General features: G+C 32.1%; 1 protein-coding gene across 1 annotated transcript in view; it reads right to left on the bottom strand.

The window, feature by feature from the left end:
* The window catches only part of LOC143063241 (uncharacterized), a 30,920-nt gene extending 10,513 nt beyond the window's left edge, over positions 1-20,407 (bottom strand). The window contains exon 1 of the mRNA XM_076235256.1: positions 20,106-20,407. The gene's annotated coding sequence lies outside the window, so the exon portion shown is untranslated. The remainder of the gene's footprint in view (positions 1-20,105) is intronic.
* Between the last annotated feature and the right edge of the window lie 5,157 nt (positions 20,408-25,564).

Raw genomic sequence — 25,564 nt, 5'->3', positions numbered from 1 at the left:
AAAGACAAATATTTTATAAGCACAAACTCATCAACAATAAATGGTTAGGGCTCATAGCATATTAGTTACATAATAGATGAAACTTAATAAGTGTCGAAACAATTACTATTATTAATATTAAAATGTAATATCAAATTGAATATAGTCATTATAACCGAACCTTTAACCTTTAACATGTGTCAATGTATATCTATAACAACGATTACACGCAATTACAGTATTCAGGTCCTCTCAATGGGGATGTACCTAATAGATATATAAGATAAGATAAGATAATATATATTTTATTACCAATTAAGGGTCCATAAGGGGCATGTAGAGAATACATGTATAATGAAACAAAATATTGATTAACATAGAGGGTGTTCACATACTAAAACGTGCGAGCCAATCAGCTATTATATTAATATAATAAATGTAAGCGTGGTTGCGGTTGGTCGTGGGTGTGGTTTACCATATAAGAACGAGTAGCCTCATCACGAATTGTGCTCTCCTGTGTGGAGTAATGAAAGACGACAACAGTGGCGCTGTAACGAAAGAATGTGGATGGAGATCGGAACGAAAAAGGGCTGAGGCGACACAACAGGAGTAAGTTTGAACAGTATAGATCGCACCTAGCTAACATGGAGCACACATCTAATTTTTAGCTGTTGCAACACAAGGCAGCTTTGCCCACGAACGTATATTTTTGCTTGTAACAGTTTTGTTTACTCTTACATGTTATTTTTATTTCCTGTATTTTTTGTTGCAGAATAATAATTTGTATTCTGTCTTGAACAAGATCATGTCTCTTCAGCTCTTACAAACACGTGATTTTTATTTTAGAATTTTACCCCCCCCCCCTTTTTTTAGAACAAAAGGTGGGCTATACACCTTATCATTATTTTGTCCGCCATTACTGGATATCACACAGGTTTCTGTAAAATGAATCCGGGTCCGTCCGCCCTGATTTCGGTTCGCCCTAGTTACTGTTCGCCCCAGTTCCGTTTCGCCCTGAGACCGTTCGCCCTGGGTATGTTCGCCCTGATTTTTTTTTTATTATAGTGTTGTGTTGTGTGTATTTGATTTAATATGTTGAAGTCAGTCTACAATTTCGCCGAATATTTACGATTTTTATTTTTCAGTATAGTGTTGTGGTGTGTATTTAATTAAATATGTTGAAGTCGGTCTACAATTTTGCCGAATATTTACGATGTATTATGTTGTCTACAGCTAGCTGCTACTAGATTATAAGTTCATGCCTAACAATTTGTACATCAGTGTTTTTACCCATCCAAGCTGACTATTTTATTTGAGATAAATGTTATTTTCATTATTAATCCATCAAAGGCAATTCATATACCAATCAGTGATATCAAAGATTTCAAATCATACCTAATCAGCAATAAAAATTCAATCAACAGTAATTAAAAGTAATTATAAAATGAAGTGTAACAATGCAGCCAAGAATTTTATTTAATTAATATTCTGTATTTAACTGTTAATAGATATACATACATTTTAATATATATAAATATATATTTCTTTCATTAATGTAACATAAACATATCATAAATGAAAATAGGGCAAACGAACCCAGGGCGAACGGATTACCACGGCGAACAAACTCAGTGCGAACGAACCTAGGGCGAACATGTAATCAGGGCGAACGATCCCGATACCCTGTAAAATTTTGACTTCATAAAACAAATATCTGACGCCACAATAGAAAAGTGATTGTTGTTCAACGTCCGGGTCAGCCAGGATTAGCAATAAGGTGTATTGTCTAATGAGGTGGGAAATAAACTGGTCTGCCGTTCCATCTATAGATGTGCCCTGAAGGAACGGGTTAGAGCCATTGTCACATTGACATTAATTGGAAGGGTCTTACATATTCAACTATTCGCTAATAAAATATTGACCAATTATAGTGATAAGAAATTGACCTCAAATGTCGACTTTTATGGGGACTGTTGTCGGCTGTTCTCTAAGCTTGGGATTTCAGGATTGACCCTCTTGGGATCTGGGAATTTAATTTTTGAATTTCGAGATGTCAGGATTTCAATTTATTTAAATACAGGACCTTGGTATTTCGTGTTTTTAAGTCCTGGGATTCGGGATTAGTACCCCTCAAACCGCCCCTCTCAATTTAATCTGCAACACCTACTGAAACTATAGAACAAATTACTGTAATGTGTTCGCAAACCGGTGAGAACCTTTCTAACCAACTAAACCAACCAACCGACCAGACAGACACCAACAACATACCAAAAGAATTAAACAGGACATATGAATGCTCAGAATTACTACTGCAGCCACTACTGCATACCGCATATGACACAAATATAGTTTCTAGGTCGGAAAAGTCTCCTTTTTATGTGTGTGTGCAAAACGGATTGTATTTTTATATGTAATGCAAATAAGTATCACATTAGTGGCTAGAATTTACGTTGATGTTTTGAATGTAAACACAAAATCGGTTCAAGTGTATAATATTAGTTATCTTGGTGTAATCAGGGGTGTACAGAATTTTACACCGTTGTTGAAAATTCATACACCCTGAGGCGCAGCCGAATGGGTGTATGAATTTTCAACAACGGTGTAAAATTCTGACACCCCTGATTACACCAAGATAACGAATTTATTTCTTATGAACAATTCCTTTACTCATTTTGAAACCAGGATGTTAAATTGAAAAAATGGTAATGAAAAATTTACAGTGTAACATTTTTTCAATGTCCATGTTGCTGCGCATTGTAAAATACTTTTTACTTAATTTTTGGAAAAAATCAGAATTTTTTTTTGTGTTCTTTGAGTTTTTCGGGGAAAAAAAATTTTAAAATATTTTTTAAAAATTTTTTAATTTTTTTTTTTTTTTGAAATTTTTTAACATTTTATTTTGATTATTTTTTTTTTTCAATATCTTGGCAAAAAAAAAAAATTCTGAAATTTTTAGCAAAATTTTATTTATCCCCAGGTGAACCAGGGTGGGGTGTTATTTACACCGGGGTAATTAACCAATCAGATTGCAGTATTTTTGCTGCATAAGAAATAACAAGTTTTATTCACCAGGCATAATATTATAACAACTGGAACATGAATTAACAGATATAAATCTCTTAAGCAGCAATCAAACAATTAACAATATTTCGTATAGCTTAGATGAACAGATAATTCTTTAAAACAGGTACACCAAAAATCAACATTCAAGAAAACACAGATTCTATCGGCAACTCTCCATATAAATACAATAATTTTACATGTTAGTAAAATACTACACAAATAAGTCACAATTTTCCTAACCCTCGATATTATAGAGATATATTAACAGCAACCCTGACTAATTGAAACAAACGGACACTTTTGCCGACTTTACGCACCTTTCTTCTATTTAAAGTTAAAATTCATTATCAAACTTTATTCTCAAAACTTATAATATTTAGCTGAAAACAAGAAAATTATTAAATCTCTGCCTCCGTTAAAAACTGGAAACTGGAACAATTATATGAACTGCATAAATAATTATATTGCATATGTATTGCAACATTCTGGAACTTAAACGGCTGCTTTAGAAAAACTGTACCTTGAAATTTATGAGACACGTAAATAAAGTTGCTAGACGACGGTAGGGACAAGCTGGAACTAACGTAAAATACTATCAATCTTACGCTAGTGTTGTTACTTCGCGTGAGAGAAATTCCAAATATGGGTGAAATCAATGACCCAATGAGGAAACTTCCTTATAAGGTATCTATCTTTGCACTAAACGTCTGATCAAATGACGTCAGCACAGCCCTATTACTGTGAAAAGGTGCGCAACGTACATGTAGGTGCAAAAATAGATCATAAGAAGTTATTACAATAATCTAAATAAAACTTCCTTCTACCTAAACTTTACATAAAATACTCTAACATTTATCCCTATTTTGAAAAATATACAAAAAATATAACTACAGGATGTTCAGGACAGTCTACAAATTATACAATTTCTATTGTCACTATATTTATAATAATACTTGTGACTTCTGGTAAAAGCGAAAGTGAAAGTAACTTATAATTAATCAAAAGCTGCCGGTAAGAAAACACACGTTTTCTATCATTCTGGAACATACAATATTAAGGGCATACGATACAGTTTTGAACCTGTATTTACAAGTTGATGAAAATTTGCATATAGGCTATTTTTTACCTGATTAAATCAAATATGTAATAAAAAATATACCTTCATGTGCTACTTTTTGAGTAAAATAAGGTCGAAATTTTGTATATTTGCTCAAAATTCAGATTTGTGTCCGTATTTTCTTTTTCGAAAGAAAGACATAACTTTTTTGTTTTAAAAGATAAACACAAAATGGTTTTTGTTAAATAATCGGTAATTTCTGTATTTTATAAGTATCATTAAAAATTATGCAATTTTTATTCCGAAATAACTCCATCTTTATCAAATGTTCATGAATAGAGGAAAAAACGTCATTTTTTGCTGCATGTTTATCAAAATTAAAAAAATTGCGCTATTTACAGTTTTATAAAATTTGGGTCACATAATCTCCTTGCAAAATGAAACAAATTGCTGTTTTAAAAAATAGGGGTCCATGCACTCGTTTTCAAATTAAATCAGTTTGAATGATAAAAATCAGTCGAAAAATGCATCTTTTCCCGATATGTCAGAGTTTGACGTCGCGAAAATAACATTTTACGTTAGCAACGTCATTACCTTCACTGTAACTGTATCGTATGCCCTTAAAACGATTAAACAATATGTAGGTAATAATGAAATAAAATACCCACATTTACTGCTTTAATAAAATAACACAAAGTACGGTTGGCAGAAATAAAGACAAGACAATGTAAATGGTATTTAAGTTAAAACATGAAGTCTTCATTATACATAAAGTATTTACCAGATTAGCTAAATAATAGTTCAACAAAATATGAACAATATATCAATAAAAAATGATATCTGTCAAAAACGTCACATTACAATCTCAAGCTGTTTTTCATAGATATAAGAAGATATGGTATGAGTGCCGCTGTGCAATAAGTCAATGAACATGATGAAGGCGTTACCTTCTCTGTACATTTAAGAACAGTTCCTCAAAATAGTTATTTGATATTAAATGATATCGGTCTACACCAATGCAAAATGGATCTTAAGTTGCGGTAAGTATTTTCATCACTGGACTGAGCACCTCCGCACAACATGCACAACATGGAACACCACCAAACACCCAAACATTTTGTTTTTATCTGGCATGTATGGTTATAAATTTGACCTAAATATATTATTTTAGTTATTAATTTTCAACAAATATTGAAATAATAAGTTTAAATAAGAGACCAAATATCTCCATCAAAAATAAAAAGAGAACACCACGGGACACACACAATATCTATAAAAAAAATTGCTTCTTTTAAATACAGGACTATGGATTGATTTGACCACTTAAAACATGATGTGTCTTAACTCGACATAATAATCCATGATACCATGGACTGATTTGACCACCCACAACATGCCATGGTCTTAACTCTACATAATAATCCATGAGACCATGGATTGATTTGACCACTCACAACATATCATGGTCTTATCTTTATATAATTGTCCATAAGACCATGGATTGATTTGACCACTCAAAACATGCCATGGTCTTATCTCTACAATATTATCTAGAAGACTATGGATTGATCTGTCCACTCACAACATGCCATGGTACTCACTCTTCATTTTTATCCATGAGACCATGACTTGATATGTCCACTCACAACATGTCATGGTCTTATTTCTTCACAATTGTCCATGAGACCATGGATTGACTTGACCACCCACAACATGCCATGGTCTTATCTCTACAATATTATCCATAAGACCATGGGTTGATTTGACAACCAAAACATGTCATGGTCTTATATCTACATTATTGTCCATGAGACCATGCATTGATTTAACCACCCAGAACGTGTCCTGGTCTTATTTCTTCATTATTGTCCATAAGACCATGGATTGATTTGACCACTCACAACATGCCATGGTCTTAAATCTACATTATTGTTGGAAATCACGCACATAAGAGAAATTATAATCCATGAGACCATGGATTGATTTGACCACTCACAATATGCCATGGTCTTATTTCTTTATTATTGTCCATAAGACCATTGATTGATTTGACCACTCACAACATGCCATGGTCTTAAATCTACATTATAATCCATGAGACCATGGATTGATTTGACCACTCACAACATGTCATTGTCCTATATCTACATTATTGTCCATGAGACCATGGATTGATTTAACCACTCACAACATGCCATGGTCTTAAATCTACATTATAATCCATGAGACCATGGATTGGTTTGACCACTCACAATATGCCATGGTCTTATTTCTTCATTATTGTCCATAAGACCATTGATTGATTTGACTACTCACAACATGCCATGGTCTTAAATCTACATTATAATCCATGAGACCTTTGTATAAAAGTGACACCTAACATCCACGTATTCCAACATCAATCTGAATTCCGATAGCAAAAAATCTTATTCGGAAGACTCCGTATACATACTATAAGTATTTTATTGTAATTATATTACAAAATATTGATCACATGATGCTAGTATTACTAGACTTGCAATTGCTTTAAATCAATCCAAACTTTGAATAAAAGTGACACCTAACATCCACGTATTCCAACATCAGTCTGAATTCCGATAGCAAAAAATCTTATTCGGAAGACTCCGTATACATACTATAAGTACTTTATTGTAATTAAATTACAAAATATTGATCACATGATGCTAGTATTACTAGACTTTAATTGCTTTTAATCAATCCGACATTAATATAATGTTTCGGCGGTTTTTGTATTATATGCTAATGATAAATGTATAACATTTATGAAAGGGTTTAAGCATTGTAGGCCCGCCATCATCAGGGATTTACCTATATCAATTTATTTTAATTTTGTCGTTGTCAATAGATCTGCAATATTTTTATGCTTTTTATAAGCTATTATTGGTTTGCTTGAAAATATTTCGTTGCAAACTGCATCCTGTTTTAGTAGGTCCCAATGTTTACTAATGCATTGTTTTAATTTATGAATGCATGGATTAAATTTCGTTGCCAATACTAAAGGAATTTCCTTTGTATTTTTTGTATAAAAGTGACACCTAGCATCCACGTATTCCAACATCAATCTGAATTCCGATAGCAAAAAATCTTATTCGGAAGACTCCGTATACATACTATAAGTATTTTATTGTAATTATATTACAAAATATTGATCACATGATGCTAGTATTACTAGACTTGCAATTGCTTTAAATCAATCCAATCTTTGTATAAAAGTGACACCTAACATCCACGTATTCCAACATCAATCTGAATTCCGATAGCAAAAAATCTTATTCGGAAGACTCCGTATACATACTATAAGTATTTTATTGTAATTATATTACAAAATATTGATCACATGATGCTAGTATTACTAGACTTGCAATTGCTTTAAATCAATCCAAACTTTGAATAAAAGTGACACCTAACATCCACGTATTCCAACATCAGTCTGAATTCCGATAGCAAAAAATCTTATTCGGAAGACTCCGTATACATACTATAAGTACTTTATTGTAATTAAATTACAAAATATTGATCACATGATGCTAGTATTACTAGACTTTAATTGCTTTTAATCAATCCGACATTAATATAATGTTTCGGCGGTTTTTGTATTATATGCTAATGATAAATGTATAACATTTATGAAAGGGTTTAAGCATTGTAGGCCCGCCATCATCAGGGATTTACCTATATCAATTTATTTTAATTTTGTCGTTGTCAATAGATCTGCAATATTTTTATGCTTTTTATAAGCTATTATTGGTTTGCTTGAAAATATTTCGTTGCAAACTGCATCCTGTTTTAGTAGGTCCCAATGTTTACTAATGCATTGTTTTAATTTATGAATGCATGGATTAAATTTCGTTGCCAATACTAAAGGAATTTCCTTTGTATTTTTTGTATAAAAGTGACACCTAACATCCACGTATTCCAACATCAATCTGAATTCCGATAGCAAAAAATCTTATTCGGAAGACTCCGTATACATACTATAAGTATTTTATTGTAATTATATTACAAAATATTGATCACATGATGCTAGTATTACTAGACTTGCAATTGCTTTAAATCAATCCAATCTTTGTATAAAAGTGACACCTAACATCCACGTATTCCAACATCAATCTGAATTCCGATAGCAAAAAATCTTATTCGGAAGACTCCGTATACATACTATAAGTACTTTATTGTAATTATATTACAAAATATTGATCACATGATGCTAGTATTACTAGACTTGCAATTGCTTTAAATCAATCCGACATTGATATAATGTTTCGGCGGTTTTTGTATTATATGCTAATGATAAATGTATAACATTTATGAAAGGGTTTAAGCATTGTAGGCTCGCCATCATCAGGGATTTACCTATATCAATTTATTTTAATTTTGTCGTTGTCAATAGATCTGCAATATTTTTATGCTTTTTATAAGCTATTATTGGTTTGCTTGAAAATATTTCGTTGCAAACTGCATCCTGTTTTAGTAGGTCCCAATGTTTACTAATGCATTGTTTTAATTTATGAATGCATGGATTAAATTTCGTTGCCAATACTAAAGGAATTTCCTTTGTATTTTTTGTATAAAAGTGACACCTAGCATCCACGTATTCCAACATCAATCTGAATTCCGATAGCAAAAAATCTTATTCGGAAGACTCCGTATACATACTATAAGTATTTTATTGTAATTATATTACAAAATATTGATCACATGATGCTAGTATTACTAGACTTGCAATTGCTTTAAATCAATCCAATCTTTGTATAAAAGTGACACCTAACATCCACGTATTCCAACATCAATCTGAATTCCGATAGCAAAAAATCTTATTCGGAAGACTCCGTATACATACTATAAGTATTTTATTGTAATTATATTACAAAATATTGATCACATGATGCTAGTATTACTAGACTTGCAATTGCTTTAAATCAATCCAAACTTTGAATAAAAGTGACACCTAACATCCACGTATTCCAACATCAGTCTGAATTCCGATAGCAAAAAATCTTATTCGGAAGACTCCGTATACATACTATAAGTACTTTATTGTAATTAAATTACAAAATATTGATCACATGATGCTAGTATTACTAGACTTTAATTGCTTTTAATCAATCCGACATTAATATAATGTTTCGGCGGTTTTTGTATTATATGCTAATGATAAATGTATAACATTTATGAAAGGGTTTAAGCATTGTAGGCCCGCCATCATCAGGGATTTACCTATATCAATTTATTTTAATTTTGTCGTTGTCAATAGATCTGCAATATTTTTATGCTTTTTATAAGCTATTATTGGTTTGCTTGAAAATATTTCGTTGCAAACTGCATCCTGTTTTAGTAGGTCCCAATGTTTACTAATGCATTGTTTTAATTTATGAATGCATGGATTAAATTTCGTTGCCAATACTAAAGGAATTTCCTTTGTATTTTTTGTATAAAAGTGACACCTAACATCCACGTATTCCAACATCAATCTGAATTCCGATAGCAAAAAATCTTATTCGGAAGACTCCGTATACATACTATAAGTATTTTATTGTAATTATATTACAAAATATTGATCACATGATGCTAGTATTACTAGACTTGCAATTGCTTTAAATCAATCCAATCTTTGTATAAAAGTGACACCTAACATCCACGTATTCCAACATCAATCTGAATTCCGATAGCAAAAAATCTTATTCGGAAGACTCCGTATACATACTATAAGTATTTTATTGTAATTATATTACAAAATATTGATCACATGATGCTAGTATTACTAGACTTGCAATTGCTTTAAATCAATCCGACATTGATATAATGTTTCGGCGGTTTTTGTATTATATGCTAATGATAAATGTATAACATTTATGAAAGGGTTTAAGCATTGTAGGCTCGCCATCATCAGGGATTTACCTATATCAATTTATTTTAATTTTGTCGTTGTCAATAGATCTGCAATATTTTTATGCTTTTTATAAGCTATAATTGGTTTGCTTGAAAATATTTCGTTGCAAACTGCATCCTGTTTTAGTAGGTCCCAATGTTTACTAATGCATTGTTTTAATTTATGAATGCATGGATTAAATTTCGTTGCCAATACTAAAGGAATTTCCTTTGTCTTTTGTTTGGCCTTTTTTCTTATTAAATCAGATCTATTACATGATAATGCCTCAGTTATGTACTTTTCGATTTCAATCTCCTTGTATCCTCTCTTTATTAAGTTCGATCTGAACTGTAACAAAATATATTGTAAATCAACATCATTATTTGTTGTTCTAATGTATCTGATTACTTCGCCCTTGATAAACCCTGCAAACACATGTCTACTGTGACAGCTTTTACGATCTAGATAAAGGAAGGCATTTGTCGGTTTAAAGTGTGTTTTCACATCCAAAATATTTTCATTAGAAAATCTAGTTCCTTTGAAAATATTAACATCAAGAAATATTATTTCTTTAAATGAGAATTCTAGTGTGAATTTCAGGAATGGATGATGATTATTTGCTAACTCTAGCAAATCCTATATTTCCTTCGAATTGAAACCTTTGTATAAAAGTGACACCTAACATCCACGTATTCCAACATCAATCTGAATTCCGATAGCAAAAAATCTTATTCGGAAGACTCCGTATACATACTATAAGTATTTTATTGTAATTATATTACAAAATATTGATCACATGATGCTAGTATTACTAGACTTGCAATTGCTTTAAATCAATCCGACATTGATATAATGTTTCGGCGGTTTTTGTATTATATGCTAATGATAAATGTATAACATTTATGAAAGGGTTTAAGCATTGTAGGCCCGCCATCATCAGGGATTTACCTATATCAATTTATTTTAATTTTGTCGTTGTCAATAGATCTGCAATATTGTTATGCTTTTTATAAGCTATAATTGGTTTGTTTGAAAATATTTCGTTGCAAACTGCATCCTGTTTAGTAGGTCCCAATGTTTACTAATGCATTGTTTTAATTTATGAATGCATGGATTAAATTTCGTTGCCAATACTTAAGGAATTTCCTTTGTCTTTTGTTTGGCCTTTTTTCTTATTAAATCAGATCTATTACATGATAATGCCTCAGTTATGCTATATCGATTATTTTTTAGTACCTATGGTACAAAAACAACACACGTATATAAAGGATACGTCTGATCTAATATACAAGTTGGAAAGAATTAAGCCTAATGCAGATTGCTGGCTGTGTAGTTTTGATGTAGTATCAATGTACACTAATTGTCCAATTGATGAATTATTATCGGCAGTTAAAATTTCGTATGATCAGTTTGATAAATCAGATTACAAAATCAAATGCCCACCGACGGATGATTTAATCCATCTCCTCAGATCAATTTTAGAGAACAACATTTTTGATTTTAATGGACAGCTATATAAGCAAACAATAGGAGCCGCAATAGGAGCCGTGCCTAGCCCGGAAATCTGTGATATACTTATGTATACAATTATGAAAGAAATTCTTTCTAAGTTTGAACATAGAAAAAATATATTTTTCTATGGAAGGTATCGTGATGATATTATATTAATATATCACGGCAATTCGAAGGAAATAAAGGATTTGCTAGAGTTAGCAAATAATCATCATCCATTCCTGAAATTCACACTAGAATTCTCATCTAAAGAAATAATATTTCTTGATGTTAATATTTTCAAAGGAACTAGATTTTCTAATGAAAATATTTTGGATGTGAAAACACACTTTAAACCGACAAATGCCTTCCTTTATCTAGATCGTAAAAGCTGTCACAGTAGACATGTGTTTGCAGGGTTTATCAAGGGCGAAGTAATCAGATACATTAGAACAACAAATAATGATGTTGATTTACAATATATTTTGTTACAGTTCAGATCGAACTTAATAAAGAGAGGATACAAGGAGATTGAAATCGAAAAGTACATAACTGAGGCATTATCATGTAATAGATCTGATTTAATAAGAAGAAAGGCCAAACAAAAGACAAAGGAAATTCCTTTAGTATTGGCAACGAAATTTAATCCATGCATTCATAAATTAAAACAATGCATTAGTAAACATTGGGACCTACTAAAACAGGATGCAGTTTGCAACGAAATATTTTCAAGCAAACCAATTATAGCTTATAAAAAGCATAAAAATATTGCAGATCTATTGACAACGACAAAATTAAAATAAATTGATATAGGTAAATCCCTGATGATGGCGGGCCTACAATGCTTAAACCCTTTCATAAATGTTATACATTTATCATTAGCATATAATACAAAAACCGCCGAAACATTATATCAATGTCGGATTGATTTAAAGCAATTGCAAGTCTAGTAATACTAGCATCATGTGATCAATATTTTGTAATATAATTACAATAAAATACTTATAGTATGTATACGGAGTCTTCCGAATAAGATTTTTTGCTATCGGAATTCAGATTGATGTTGGAATACGTGGATGTTAGGTGTCACTTTTATACAAAGACTAGTCTCTGTGATCACAGATATGGCTAGACATTATAAGAAATATGCTAAAAGAAATAAACACAAACGAAGGCTGAGAAACAAAGCTGCAATGCAGCAAAGTAAGCTAGAATTTATGCTATCACAAGCTAGAAAACAGGTTGTTAATCTTTCGCATAGAAAATTAACTGATGACGAGTATTTGGTTTTATCCAGAGGTTTGAAATTCATTCCTTCACCGTCAGTCAAAAGGGCAAAGCAGGACTTATTACATGATTTTGATGAATTAGCCAGAAAAATGAGATGTCGTTACTTATATCATGGTAACTTGGATGAAATTCATCCCTTCAGAGTTAAATCTGGACATACGCCACCTTTAAGCTGCAACACCCTTGAAAATTACCTGTTTAATACAAAGCACGAACTATCTTCAATGCAAATTCGAAAATTTCGAAACAATCTAAGTCTTTCACAGAGGTCCGGCATTTCGTCTCTGTTAAATGATGAATCATTAATCATTAAGAAAGCCGATAAAAGTAACAATGTTGTTATTTTAGATAAGGTCAATTACCTTTTTGAAGGCGATCGCCAATTAAATACACAGCATTACACCAAATTGGAAAACTTTGACCTAAAAGCACTTAGATGTAATATCAATACATATGTCAAAGGCATGTACACCAAAGGTGTTATAGATTACTCCAAATTTAATTACCTTAATAATGGTAATCAAATTGATTATGGACCTGGGTATATGCATATCTTGCCTAAAATACACCGATTAAATGAATCGGAATTAGTAAAAATCAATAAATATGGGTTTAACATTGATAACATAATGCCGCCATGTCGGCCAATCATATCTCAGATTGGTACTGTCACAGAATTTATTGGACGCTATATCGATTATTTTTAGTACCTATGGTACAAAAACAACACACGTATATAAAGGATACGTCTGATCTAATACACAAGTTGGAAAGAATTAAGCCTAATGCAGATTGGTGGCTGTGTAGTTTTGATGTAGTATCAATGTACACTAATTGCCCGATTGATGAATTATTATCGGCAGTTAGAATTTCGTATGATCAAATTGATAAATCAGATTACAAAATCAAATGCCCACCGACGGATGATTTAATCTATCTCCTCAGATCAATTTTAGAGAACAACTTTTTTGATTTTAATGGACAGCTATATAAGCAAAGAATAGGAGCCGCAGTAGGAGCCGTGCCTAGCCCGGAAATCTGTGATATACTCATGTATAAAATTATGAAAGAAATTCTTTCTAAGTTTGAACATAGAAAAAATATATTTTTCTATGGAAGGTATCGTGATGATATTATATTAATATATCACGGCGATTCGAAGGAAATAAAGGATTTGCTAAAGTTAGCAAATAATCATCATCCGTTCATGAAATTCACACTAGAATTCTCATCTAAAGAAATAATATTTCTTGATGTTAATATTTTCAAAGGAACTAGATTTTCTAATGAAAATATTTTGGATGTGAAAACACACTTTAAACCGACAAATGCCTTCCTTTATCTAGATCGTAAAAGCTGTCACAGCAGACATGTGTTTGCAGGGTTTATCAAGGGCGAAGTAATCAGATACATTAGAACAACAAATAATGATGTTGATTTACAATATATTTTGTTACAGTTCAGATCGAACTTATTAAAGAGAGGATACAAGGAGATTGAAATCGAAAAGTACATAACTGAGGCATTATCATGTAATAGATCTGATTTAATAAGAAAAAAGGCCAAACAAAATACAAAGGAAATTCCTTTAATATTGGCAACGAAATTTAATCCATGCATTCATAAATTAAAACAATGCATTAGTAAACATTGGGACCTACTAAAACAGGATGCAGTTTGCAACGAAATATTTTCAAGCAAACCAATAATAGCTTATAAAAAGCATAAAAATATTGCAGATCTATTGACAACGACAAAATTAAAATAAATTGATATAGGTAAATCCCTGATGATGGCGGGCCTACAATGCTTAAACCCTTTCATAAATGTTATACATTTATCATTAGCATATAATACAAAAACCGCCGAAACATTATATCAATGTCGGATTGATTTAAAGCAATTGCAAGTCTAGTAATACTAGCATCATGTGATCAATATTTTGTAATATAATTACAATAAAGTACTTATAGTATGTATACGGAGTCTTCCGAATAAGATTTTTTGCTATCGGAATTCAGACTGATGTTGGAATACGTGGATGTTAGGTGTCACTTTTATTCAAATATTACATGTATAGCTGGTAAAATAAAAAGACAGGTTATTCCAATAAACAATAAAATAACATGTGTGCATGAACTGCAACTACCCATTGGAATGATGGCAAATAATTAACTTTTGGAATGACTACTATGGTGCATAAAAGATGCAGTGATTTTATTATCAAAAGTTAATTTTGTTTACGTAATACTTCAAGTGCTCAAGAATAAAATATTAATTTCTTTGTTCATTCATTCACAGTATGGTACATGTACATGTACCAAAGCATAATTAGTCTTACCCCTATCATCAAACTGTTGTACAGTTGCTGCGGCTGGACACTGAAGTTCTGGTCTGGATGATGTTGCTCCAAAAACAGTCTTAAATATATAAAAAAAAAATTCTATATAATTGTTCCATTTAATGTTTTTCATTTTATAATATGCATATTTTATATATATTAGCAGAACTTACGAACAACCGTTGTTCGACCTGTTAGTCAAATGCATTTTGTTAAAATAAATACTTTCTCACTGTTTTTGGTCTTTTGGAAAATGTTGTTTGTATTTAGACCACTTTACCAAGAAATTTGTTTTACATGCACACATATAAAAATTGTGGTTTTTATAAAGCGCAATCATAGGTTTAAAGGTTATTTAAATTTATACTTGTAAATAACCGGTATACACATCGTACATATATATATGATACGACAAATGATACGGATTTTGCCATGTATTAATTATTCTGTATATATACATATATACACCAATATCAGCCCAAGGGCTTTAGGCCCGAGGGTTGATATTGGTTGAGGGTGATACGGCATGCGATACGGATTTTACCATGTTTTATACGCTTTATCATATATTTCAACAGAAGAGTATTATATTATATGAACTGTTTTCTGATCCATAGCACCGGGTTACCTTCAGTTCTACTTTTGTCTTGTTTCAAAGGCCTTCCAAGAACTACTCAATTACTTATCCGAAGCAACTGGGTAACCTTACAATTTGCGTGCTGTTGTTTTAAAAATATTTTGTTTATCATTGTATTTTTTTGTGTGTTTTGCATTTTTTATAGTTGCATAAAGCCATTTAGTGTGCCAAAAAATATGAAAACTTGGCGTTCTTGACGTCACATGTACATAATAATGACGTCATTCAATAAATTGCGTCACGCCCAAATGACCGTACCTATTTTGATGAAAAATATTTCTTAAAAACTAAAATAAAAAAAATAAATAAAAAAGTAGGGTGTGATAAAGGGTATGGGATAAAGGGTGCGCATCAAAGTTGCACAATATGGATTAAACAGCAGGCTATTTATCAAATATGAAAACTACTGTATTTACTACTAAACATATGATATTAAAATATAAATATACAACTCGTCTAAACTTCAGTGTTCTCCCCAGGCCGATACGCAGCGCCTTCATAATATTTTCGAAGATCCCGCAGCGTCTTAATTGTCCGCTGTCCCTTAATACTTGATCCCGCAGCGTGTTAATTTTCACATTTTCATTATAAATGTTGGTTAAAATTGTCAAGTTGCTCATCACCGCTGAGAGGTCGGTCAGTGTTACGCAATAACTGATAATTAGTTTTACATCAACCCAACAATGTTAGATCTTTTAATTTGCTTTCACAAATTTTTTGTTCTTCCCTCGCCGGGATTTGAACCCATGCTACTGAGATATCATGACACCAAATCGCCTGCACTGTAGCTTATAGCCGTCCACTAGACCACAGTGGCTTCACAAATAATAAAGCTTTCAGTGGCCGTGTGTTACCGTTCCACATCAGTTTTAATCTAGCATCATACTACAGTACATTATATACAAGGCATGGAGATGTTATTGTTACAGATCAGCTCAATTATCTATAGTAAAGGATCCTACACATTAATGCAAGATACAGTCACAGAAAATAATTATATTTATAAGTACGTCTGAGTCAGTGACAACTGTACAACAGATTTATCCATCGGATCACCAGCAACGATGGTGCTACATGGCTGTGTACATTATGTATATACAACTCGTCTAAACATCAACCCAACAATGTTAGATCTGTAAATTTGCTTTCGCATATATATAAATTCAATATTAATATATAAAACATCTAAATATTCATGATATTAGTCAACATTCTTTCATACCAGGGCACTGAATCGTTACAAGTAAAGATACATGTACACAATAACTTAATCATATGAACGACTAAAAAGTGAACAAAATATTTCATTAAAACACTGGACAGATATGAAGCAAAATGTGTCAAACCAAGTTCATTTATTGACAAATTACAAATGGTGCAGCTCCTCATGTTGTCAATGTGCATTGTGAGTTGTTCAACGCAATCAATTAGATTATTTTGTGTACTCATCTGCCCGATTAGAATTCTTTTTCATCAAATTGGGACTCACAATATTTAATAAAAAAACAACAACATAACCCCACACCTGGAAGTTAAATGGTCATTCCCTAATAGAGTACAGGCAGATTTGGTAAGAAAGAAAAATCTAACCTGCTATTTATTCAATGGAAATCGGAAATTTTATAGCAAATTGATTCGAAAAGACAAATCCCCCCCTTTTTTCCCACCAATGACCTTTGAAATATAAGTCACCGACATCGGTGTATAAATAATTGATGAATGAAAAAATAGATCTTTCAAAGCTCTATTAATCAATCAATGATATTTAAACTCCACATATTATTTCTGTTTAGTTCTGCAGAATATTTTGACACAAATTATCCGATATAATTTTTACAGTTCGGCGACCAAACTGAAAATGAGATGCACGTGCTATAGATATTTAAAAACAGGATGGAATCTTCAATTTGAACCACTTACTCTTGCATCGGAACTCATGTCTTTTTGTTTCGACTGAAAACAATGAAAATTGAGGCGAACAAAAATTGTGGTTTGGGTCTAAATGAATTCAGCAAGATGGCGGATGTTGTGGGTCAGCATCTAGCATCCTGTAGTCACATGAAACCATGGACCAATCGCACCGCAGGCACCCGAAATTTTTTATAATATATTTTCTGATTGGTGCGCACGTTTTGGTAGATGAATGCACTGCATAGATACATAGATAAATACACAATTGAAATACAATTTGACATTTAAAAAGCCCTTGGTTTATAGTATATGATATGTTTATGTAAGAAATAAATACATCTAACTCATATTGACTTAAATTAATTTTCAAACAGCATTAAAAACCTGATTGCCTTCACAGCTTAACAGATATGAGATATTTTGCTGATTTTAGAAAAATTTGGTATTTTATGGCAAACAAAGTCAAAGACAACATCTCTATCAGAGTTAAATTTTTCACATAAAAATTTAAAAAAAAATTAGTTCATCTTTAACACAATCAGAGGAGCAATATACTATGTATACACGTTTGTTTTTGTTTATGTTTTTCATGCAGGTGTCAATGATGAGTCAGCTGATGTAAACGAAACTCCAGTATGGCTTTAAAAATTAAAAGCCTGGCCTTGCGGTCATAAAACTTTCGAGAACGATTTTTGTACTCAGACTCCAGCATCAACCAATCAAAATGCTTGATTTCATATTTCGAGCATGATTTTTGTCCTCCGAGCACTGAGCAAAGTTGTATGACTTCAACCCTTGGTATATTTGATGAGTGAGCCCAGTTGTCAGCAGCACCTAATTTGTTTAGATGAATTAGCATTGATATGGTTATATTATAAGATTGACTTGTCCTCGATGCTTTTCATCATTATGATAGTACTTTATTCGAACTTTTAAATGTCTTGATTTGAAGGGCAATGGTGAGATAACAGACTTGCTATTCTTGTCTTCTCCCTTTACGTAACAAAATAAATCCAAACCATCTGATTTCCAATTATATCGGATCATCATAATGGAGTAGAAGCAAGCCTAATTCGTCTAAACATCAGCCCAACAATAATAGATCTGTAAATTTGCTTTCGCATGTTTTTGTTACTGAGATATCGTGGCACCGAATCGCCTTGCACTATTCCCGACGCGCTAGACTATCTGATCAACTAGGCTATATTTCATTTTAGAAGCACAATACAAAGATTTGTTTACTTCCAATCACTAACCTTTAAAATGCTGTAAATAGTTATCAAAATTACCAGGATTATAATTTTATACGCCAGACGCGCGTTTCGTCTACATAAGACTCATCAGTGACGCTCAGATCAAAATAGTTAAAAAGCCAAATAAATACAAAGTTGAAGAGCATTGAGGATCCAAAATTCCAAAAAGTTGTGCCAAATACGGCTAAGGTAATCTACTCCTGGGGTAAGAAAATCCTTAGTTTTCGAAAAATTCAAAGTTTAATAAACAGAAAATTTACAAAAAATGACCATATAATTGATATTCATGTCAACACCGAAGTGCTGACTACTGGGCTGGTGATACCCTCGGGGACGAAACGTCCACCAGCAGTGGCATCGACCCAGTGGTGTAAATAGTTATCAAAATTACCAGGATTATAATTTTATACGCCAGACGCGCGTTTCGTCTACATAAGACTCATCAGTGACGCTCAGATCAAAATAGTTAAAAAGCCAAATAAATACAAAGTTGAAGAGCATTGTAACTTTTTTATGAATGCATAGAAAATAATAAAAGAGGTTTATATAGAAAGATAAAAGATTAATCTTTTAAATGGTTGCAATATTTTTATTATGCAATCATTATGTAATCAATTACTATGTAATAAGTGGCAAAATCTGGGTCAGTTAACTTGAATGAATTTAGTTCTATCATCTCTTTAACTATACAGAAAAATTTAACGAAATCTTAATCAACACATCATGGGCTTCAAAAGAGTGTCTCAAATTGTCCTTATGGTATTCCATTCTCTCATAAATCTCTAATTAATGTTAACATCCTAACCAAATAAAAGAAGATAATGTTTGATTAGGTGTAAAATTTGTTTCATACATTCTAGCTGAAATCTGAGACACCCTTCCGTAGATAATGGCCATAGGAACAACATATACGAAAATAAACCCTGTAGGGATACCTATGTAGAAGCTAATTTCATTTACAAGTGGGGTGAAAAATATTTTAGACACAGTTAACATTATAATTGGTTACATAATTGTTGCATAATACTAACATTGCATTAATTTGAAAGAGTAATCTGTTAGCTATCCAAAACTACCATTTTTCAATCATTATTAAGAAAGTTACAGCATTTTAAAACTTCGAGTTTGATTTATAAAATCTTTGTATTGTGCCTCCTTTACACTCAGCTATATTAAATATCATTCTAACTCACCTGTAGTCTCTCACTCTCACAAAACACAGTCGTGTTCCTAATACCTGTATATATAATTGTAAATACTATAACTTCAAGTCGTTTATCCAGTCGAGTGAACAAACACAGTCGAATAAAATGTTCAGTGTATGATAAAACATTCCTGCTGTTAAAACAAACTTCGGCAAGTGTTATGTTCGAGAATCTTATGACCCTTTAACTGTATCAAAATTTCAACATTATTCCTAATCGAAAGTATTTCATCAAATTTGCGCACAAACAAGTAAATGACACTATTTATATCAAACATATTCTTATAAATAACAGTGTAACGACAACTTAAAGTTTAAACAATTTCATGGTTTGTTGAATACTTTTTAGTACTAATATAATTGATTTATTTATATCATAATATAATTGAAAGTATACACATTGAATTGGAAACCACCTTAATGGCCTCGCGGAAAATAGAAGGTTCGGTAACCTATCGGGTCAAACCAAAGAGTTGGAAATTCGTATTTTCGGCTTCTCCGCTCAGCACTCGGAATTGAGGAGTAAGTGAAATGGCTATTAAGAATATTGTGTTCAGTCAGTGTGGTTTTTCATTACGTTAACAGCTACCTTGTGAACAAGCACGCTAAAAATTCAGTCTACAAAGAACTGTGTATATCCACATTACAGTAGCATAATCTCGTCCTATTATGCATATGATATTTCCCACTAGAAATCCAACATCGTCATCTTGTGAAATCATATAATATAAATGATAAATATTTATCTAACAATGCAGTCTTCCTCACTGTGCGGTATGATTATGAAAAAAAAAACAGATTGCAATCATTAACAATATTAGCGTACTTGTTTATGTTCATATGTGCAAAGGTTGAGAGAATTGGCAGATATGCAAATGTTAATAGGACTTGTAAATGATGAAATGTTGAAAGAACAAGCAGACGCGCAAAGGTTGATAGGTCTGACTGATGTACAAAGATTGATTGGACTGACAGATGTACAACGCTTGATTGGATTGACAGATGTGCTATCGTTGACAGAACTGACATATGTGCAAAGGTTGATAAGATTGATATGTTTGCAAAGGTTATATGACTGGCAGATGTGCGAATGTTGATAAACAGACAGATTTACAGATATCCATTTGACGTGGCGCTGTACTTATACATCCCGTCATTTTGTTAGTGTGCCATGATAATTTTTTTTGCGTTCTTGTCTTTCATTTAATCTAAAATGCTTTGTCTTTATGATTTTTGTCTTTCTTTGTTACATATTTGTTTGTTTTTATAATCTTTACCATTATAACACAATATGACTGCTGTACCCTAATTTTTGACATTTTTACCTATTATGTCTGTTTGTTTTGTTCACTCATCTTTGTCACTATAATGGAATTATATGCGACAGTCATTCAAGTGAGAGATTTATCTAGCTATCAAACCAGGTTAAATTCATGTTATGTTCTACATAAGAAAATGCATGTACCAAGCCAGAAATATGACAGGTGTTATCCATTCGTTTGATGTGTTTGAGCTTTTGATTTTGTCTTTTAATTACGGACTTTCCGTTTTGAATTTTCATAGCAGTTCGGTATTTTTGTTATTTTACTTTTTTGGTTGATAGTGCAATCAAATTGTGTATATTATGTTTTCAAATAAACTATAGATAAATCTAATTGTAATTGGGGTACAGAAATTTTTTACATAGACGAAATCCTCTTATCAAATGATTCAAAGTTCGTAGTTGGTGACTATTTTGAACGCATCTATCCGAATTAACCTTAAATGAAGGATACAACAGATGCATTATATCCTCATTGCCCAATGGCTGGTCTTTCACCAAAGATATAGACAACCAATGTTGACTAAGAACAAAACTTTATCACGAAAGAGATGGTTTCAGCTTCCCAGCAGTGAACTTTCTATTTCTATATATCAACATTCTAACAGCGCTTGCATATAGAGTATGTGTCTCTCAATTGATACTTTAATCCATGACTTCTTTTTCCTATCTTTTATACCGGTTACAGGGTAACATTTACATTTATACATAATTTTCAGCCATGAGCAGAGGCTACCAAAGAATACAGTATTCAACTTTTTTGCGAACTGAAATCAGTGAACTAAAATCAGTTTAAGCGTCACGTGGCCACATAAAAATCCTTTTTTATTACGAGTGATACATGTGGTGCAGGATCATCTGAGATCACCCCCAATTTTGGCGGGCTTCGTGATTTCTCCGACTTTAGTTTTCTATGTTGCGTTTTGTATACTGTTGTTTGTCTCTTTGTTTTTTCGTTTTTTAGCCATGGCCTTGTTAGTTTATTTTCGACTTATGAGTATGAACATCCCTTAAGTATCTTTTGTATAAAATTATAATCCTGGTACTTTTGATAACTATTTACACCACTGGGTCGATGCCACTGCTGGTGGACGTTTCGTCCCCGAGGGTATCTCCAGCCCAGTAGTCAGCACTTCGGTGTTGACATGAATATCAATTATATGGTCATTTTTTATAAATTTTCTGTTAACAAAACTTTGAATTTTTCGAAAAACTAAGGATTTTCTTACCCCAGGAGTAGATTACCTTAGCCGTATTTGGCACAACTTTTTGGAATTTTGGGTCCTCAATGCTCTTCCAACTTTGTATTTGTTTGGCTTTTTAACTGTTTTGATCTGAGCGTCACTGATGAGTCTTATGTAGACGAAACGCGCGTCTGGCGTATAAAATTATAATCCTGGTACTTTTGATAACTATTTTGTCTCTCTTTCACACAAAGTTTGATATTTAATATTATAGTATCAATGTATCCTTGACCTTTGATAAATAAGGGATAAAATCATTGTATATATATTTTAATGACTATCTCTGACAACAACAAAGTAACTGTCACTGATGAGGAAGGTGTTGTAAACGAAACACCAGCCTGGCTTCAAAATCATAAACCTGGTATATTTAACGAGTGAGCCCAGTTGTCAGCACTTCTGTGTTTAAATGAACTAAATGATATGGTAATATTAATAGATTGACTTGTCTCAATACTCTTCATCATAGTACTTTGTTCGGCCTTTCAATGTGTTGATTCGAGGAGCAACTGGAGAGTATCTTGTAGATGAAACGTGCATTATGCGTTAACTATTTATAAGCTTGTTATATTTTATGATTGTTTTTGCATAAAAATTTATAACAATTTGTTAAAAATATAATTTTTTTAATCTCATCAAAAAAAAAATTTGAAATAATAATAAAATGTTCAGATTCAAAATCATGAAACAATCGAGGAACATTCGTTATATTTTTTGTATGCACAGATTTTCTGTTGATCCTTTACACATATACGTACTGTATAAACATTATAGAGTGTCTACGATCAATTTTAATTCTAATATTTTGTATTGTGAAAAAAACCCGGACCTCCGTAAATACTAGTTTAGCCCACTTGACTAGATATTTTAGTGGAACAAATTTGAATTACATTGAAGGCTCCACATAACAGGTGTTATACGCGCGTCTGCCGCAAATAAAAATTTCAATCCTGGTATGTATCTATTATGAGTTTATTTATATTCAACATTCGAATTTCTTTCAAACAAAACGTAACTCTTGGAAATATCTTTCAAGTAGCATATAAATTCCAGTCAATGAAAGTCTATGAAAAATAACTAGGGTTTTGATTGCCTAAACATATTAGTGAAGGAGATGTCGGGCATATGTACGTTAATGAGACAGTTATACACATAACCAAATTACGCCTATGAAAAAAAAAACATTCAGAAAAAGGAAAAATATATTTAGTCATATTAAAAGTGTTTGCTTTAAATGTAGCTGTCGTGAAGGTCTGAAGTAAGAATGGTACCAAACGCAATCATTACAAAAAGGTACTTTTATGATGGCGACAGCTAGGTAGGGTCGGCCTGAACATACTCTGCATTTCTTTGTTTTAATTGTATTTCTCTTATGAAAAAGTATTGTAGTAACGATAATTGGAACATTTATATCCGTCGTCATATGTGAAACAGATATTTCATAACGGTTAATCAATTCGTGATGACGTATGAATAATTTTCATACGGATGATACGGTGCTTTTTGTCCGCAATTTGCTTTTTGTCCGCTTTTGCTTTTTGTCCGATTATTTTGCTTTTTGTCCGACACTTTTGCTTTTTGTCCGTTGCTTTTTGTCCGTTTCGCTTTTTGTCCGATAATTTCGCTTTTTGTCCGAAACTTTTGCTTTTTGTCCGTTGCTTTTTGTCCGTTTTGCTTTTTGTCCGATAATTTACTTTTTGTCCGACACTTTTGCTTTTTGTCCGTTGCTTTTTGTCCGTTTTGCTTTTTTAGCTCACCTGGATCAGAGGGTTAAGTGAGCTTTTTTCATCGCTTGGCATCCGTCGTCGTCGATAACTTTCAGAAAATCAGAAACTAATGGCAAAATTAAAGCAAATATGGCCACAATCATCCTTAAGGTATGTTGTTTCAAAAAGGTATCCGTTGACCCCGCCCAAAAATCAAGATGGCCGCCTTGTCTATAAATAGAACATTGTGGTAAAATGTAGATTTTAGCTTATATCTCTGTTACAAAAGCATTTAGTTCTGGGATAAAAATATTCATCAAGTCATAATCTATATGCCCGAGATTTTTTAGTTACATTGGACAACGCGTTTTGGGGTTGCTGCCCCTGATAATTTAATTTTAAGGTAAATTAGCATTTTTTAGTTTTAATTTGAGGGAAGTTTTATTTTAAAGTCGTTATAACGAGTAAGCTTACTTGTTATAACGACTTAACTAACAACACAGCTAACTTGCTTTAACGACTTAACTAACTCGCTTAAGAATTTGCTCATACTTTGCCAAAACGTAGTATCTATAGATATATGTTGAAAAATAAAAATGATAGGTCACCGGGCATTTTCTCAAGCTACAGGACGTGACAAAATGACACATTTTGTATGGATTATACAGGATAAAACACCATTTTGTGATTAGAAACTAAACAAAATGATAGAATTGTTAAATACTTAAGGGAAAGGAAGATAGCTTTCAGACAATGCCTTGAGAATATCAAAAGACAAGATAGGGTCACCGTACATTTTTTCTGGCTAAAATACAAAGTAGGAAAATTCCATGTAGAATCCTTCAGAAAATGCACTGTTTTGGAGTTACTTCCCCTTAAAATGCCAATTCTATTTTTTTTAAACAACCAAAAATAATCAATCTTTGCAAAAATATTAATATTTATAAGTTATATTCTTATAAATTGGTTCTTTTAAATGAAAATTCACATTAAATATCTGCATTCCTGCATCAAATTTTGCTAGCTTGATAGAAAATCTAAAATCTAAAAAAGAAAATTAAAAAAAAATGACAATAATACATAAATATTTAAGACTACTAGCAGTGACTGACCTGCCAGCCAACTGATTGAAAGATTGTCTTCATCATATGAATATCAGGCACAATCCCTTCTGTTT

Source organism: Mytilus galloprovincialis, chromosome 2 (genome assembly GCF_965363235.1).
Source record: "Mytilus galloprovincialis chromosome 2, xbMytGall1.hap1.1, whole genome shotgun sequence".
NCBI classification, from domain to species: domain Eukaryota; kingdom Metazoa; phylum Mollusca; class Bivalvia; order Mytilida; family Mytilidae; genus Mytilus; species Mytilus galloprovincialis.
Note: the sequence above shows the minus strand (reverse complement) of the source record. Positions and strands in the feature narration are given on the sequence as shown.